Source organism: Octodon degus, unplaced genomic scaffold, assembly GCF_000260255.1.
Source record: "Octodon degus isolate 3935 unplaced genomic scaffold, OctDeg1.0 scaffold00107, whole genome shotgun sequence".
Taxonomy (NCBI): Eukaryota; Metazoa; Chordata; class Mammalia; order Rodentia; family Octodontidae; genus Octodon; species Octodon degus.
Genome location: NW_004524683.1, coordinates 6,496,841 through 6,500,800, shown reverse-complemented (window position 1 = coordinate 6,500,800; position 3,960 = coordinate 6,496,841).

The following is a 3,960-nucleotide window of genomic DNA, read 5'->3' as shown; positions in this document are numbered from 1 at the left end:
CTCTCTCCCCTTCCCACCCCCACTTCTTCATGTTCCACAGTCTGCCTCTGATTTCTATTTCTCTGCCTCTAATCCCCCAAATGAGTGGTCCCAGCTGGAGGGAACAAGTACAAACTGCCTGTGAAGGGTTGCATGTAATGAACAAGGATCCAAATTCCAAGGCTGGAAATGAAGTCCTTGGCAACAGGAGCACCTCTACTTTGGCCCAGTCTGTAGTGCCAGCTTGGGTAGCTTCTGGTGTCATTTGGGGCTGACGGAGGCGGGGCCTGAGGAGGAACCTGTGCAGCCTGCTGGGTGGTAGTGGTGGTGGTGGTGGGGGGCTGCACTGACACGTGATCACTATTGCTGTGAAAGAGAACCCTCGCGTTTCTAGGTAGAGCACAGTTAAGAGCTCTGATTCTACAGCTGGACTATCCAGGACAGGAGATACACTTCTCATTCCCCAGATTAGGAAATGGAGAAGCGGGCCCCTGAATCTCCTGCAGCTCGAGAAATAACCAGTGAGAGGTTCTCTCACTGGATGGAGCAGGCATCCCTCAACACGCTAAAGCTCTGGAAAGGAGGCTGAGGAACCTGGTGGAGGCATCTGTGACTCATGTTGGCTCTAGCCGGAGCTCTGGTCCTAGGGAGTCCTCGGGGAGTACGCTACAATTTTCTTGGTCCTGGTATCCAGCCTAGCCAAGCTGGATATTTAAAAATGAGGAACTTGGAGTTTAAGAGTTTGTTGTCTGAGACTAAAGTATTAGGAGCAGAATCTGAACCCAACTCTAAGAGCTGTACTTTCTTTGGCCCCTGCAAGCCTAAGATTCATACTCAGTGATTACCCAGCCTGTATTCAAGCACTGCTGGTGACAGGGAGCTCATTACCATCAAGTGGTGCAAGGTGACTTACTGGATCTCTGAGTCACAGCCCTGTTGGACTATTTCCCATGCATGGAGTTACAGAAAGTAGGTCTCAGCACAGTTTTCTGGCTCCCCTGTGCCTTAGTCTCTCTGCCCAATCCTTGGGGATCAGGAGATGGAGGCTCTCACCATGCCTTTTTTCTAGACACAGGGTCTCACTGTACATTCTAGGCTGGCCTTGAACCCATATGTAGTTATGTAGTTTGAGGCTAGTCTTGAACTCTTGCCAACCCTCCTGCCTCTGCCTCCTGAGTGCTGGGATTACAGGTGTACACCACATACCCGGATGCCCACACGTTTTTCTTCAGGCAAACAACCCCAGGTCTTTCTTTTCCTGTCTACAGGACATTTTGCCATCTTTTCCTGTGACAGGCTGCCCCTTCTATCCTAAATGATGGCTTACACAATGTTGCCATTCATGTTCCTTTCACATAAAGTCTGTGCAGGCAGTTTAAGTGGCAAACAGTTCAGCAGTTCTAGAACTCTAGTCTTTGCTTTTTGTGAAATTAACTCACCTAGGAGAGATACAGCTCAACCCACCATCACCAAAAGCCATATATCTTTCATGTCTCTGAAAAGTCCAGCTTTAGTAGTTTTGGGCAGAGCTGGGTCCATCGACTCAAATCAAATCAGTCAGTCAATCATTTCAACAAATAAACAAGACCCCCACCATCACTCTTGGAGGCTGCTTCCCTCTGCGTGTGGTCCTCACTGTCAAACAGCATTCTCCACATGGCAGGAAAGATGGCTTCTGGCAGCTAAAGCCTGCATGTCTGTCTTGCAATCCAAAAGAAGAAACACTCTCCCCAGAGTCCTAGATTACATCTATCACTGAGTCCCACAGTCTGCACATCCCCAAGTGCCAGCATCAGTGTGTGAAACACAAGGAAGGAATGATTGGCTTTGCTTAGGCCAGTTCCTTCACCTGGGCCCAGGACTGGCAGTGCTGCTTGATCCAGCTGGGTTACCTATGTGCTCCTAGCTGTAAGTGGGAGGACACAGAAACTAGATGACCTATTGGACCACACAGAGCACAAGAGAAGTTTTTTTGTTTTTTTAAAGAGAGTTGGGACACCCAAAATGTCAGCAAGTTCAGCTTTTTAGATCAAGGAGAATGACTTTGTCCTTCCTGCTGGGGTTGGGGGGAACCTGGAAAATTGTGAAAGGTCTTACTCTGGCAGATGATTGGGCTTGTTACAACTTCTTTATTTTTTTAATTTTTTATTTTTATCATGTTGGTCCCTCTCTAGAACATCTTTCAGTATTTTTTTTAATCATGTTGGTCAACTTCTTTAAAAGAAGGAAACTGGGGCAGAGAGTACAAGAGAGAAATCCAATGACTTCTGTAGCCAAGGCTCACATAGTGCAGGATCCAGAGACTCAACACTGTCATTAAGGCTCTGTCAGTCTATGCTATCTCCCTCTGTTGAATATCTGCTAGTTGAGTTGAATTTCACAAAAAGCAGAGCTATATGAGAGGAGGGCCCTAAGTCTGAGACCACTGAACTGGTCTCATACCATCCTGAAGAACCTTCACAGATTTTATGTGAAAAGGACACAAATGTCAAACCTGTTTCAGCCACTAAGATGGTTTGAGGAGGTTCTAGTTCTGAAAGTAAAGATTCATTCTTTCTGCTCAGGACAGGGGAGCTGTGGGGGAGAAACCACCTTTCCTTCTCAGGGAACACATACTTCTACAGCGCAAGTCCCAGGCAGAGGGTGAGGTACAGCACATTATACACCGGCATACCTAACAATTCTCGACTTTGTGTTAGGCTGGAGGCAGAGTGATTAATAGTAATGATGCAAAGTAGTTATTGAGCTGAATCCTCACCAAAAAAGCAGGTATGATTATTATGCCTATTTTGTAGAGGAAGAAATGAGGACAAATGCAGTATAATCGTTGTTTTCACAGAGCTTACAGTCTGCAGAAGGGGAGGAACTGGAAGACATATCCTGAAAGGGGGGGGAGCTGTGAAGAGCAGAAGCCTCGGTGTGGTGAGTGTGGGTTATTATCAGGGAAAGAGGCTCATAAAACTTGATGTTTGATGTAGACCCAGAAGGATTAGAAAGTATGAGTCAGGCAGATGGTGAACAAGTAGGAACAAATCAGGAGTGGAAAGCAGAGCCTGGAGAAGAACTGGACAAGCAGACAACACTGCTGCTGGGCATCCTGTGCCAACAAGCACACTGTACCCCAAGAGCGAAGCTGTTCTGTAAGTGCTTAGGCTGCTGGGCACTGAAGTCCAGGGCCTCAGGGGAACTCATGGTAAATCACCATTTCCCATTGATCTCCCAAGTATATATTAGCAGGCGAGATCTCAGCTCTCCCTCCCTTGGGCAGAGGTGGTGGACGATGGCTGATGGGGGAAGGTAATATTTGCCTGAGCTGAGATGTTTCCCAGCCTCCAGCCCCTGCTCACCTGCTTGTGTAAGACATTCAGTCAATCCCTGAAACTTGGAGCTATTCAGAGAAGCTTGGAACTTCTCAGCAGCTCAGGCTCCAGCCCATCTCCCCAGTCCCTGGTGGTATATGATCTGCCCACCTAGCATACAGAGCCCTTCTTGCCTTCCAAACTGCCCCATTCTGGAACAGTGACTCTTGGTCAGTGACTTCCCCGACACTTTTTGCATTTGCCCTCTTGTGCCCAAGCTGCCCCACTTATACCCTCTCCCCAAAATGAGTCCTCCCCACATCATTGCTCTGCATCTGGGGGAGACAGAGAGGGTCCTGGCTGGGAAATGAGATTCTAGGGTTCCACACCCACCTGCCCTACCAAGTTGTTGTGTGACCACAGACTAGCCCTCTCTCTGGGTCTCAGTCTCATAGATAAATGAGCTTTGAACACTCTGCAGTCCAATTTTGGGATAAATGACTTTAGTCCTTATCTTCTGGTGGGGCTGGAAGAGTAAAATAGCACACTCAGCCTGTCACCAAGGGGTGGGTGGGATGACTTACAATCTTTTCAGAGAAGGGAGAGTGAGGCAAGAAGCAGGAGGGGTGCACAGTGGGGAGCAAGCCCTGGGGTCAAGGATCCAACACATTAGAATGCTCAA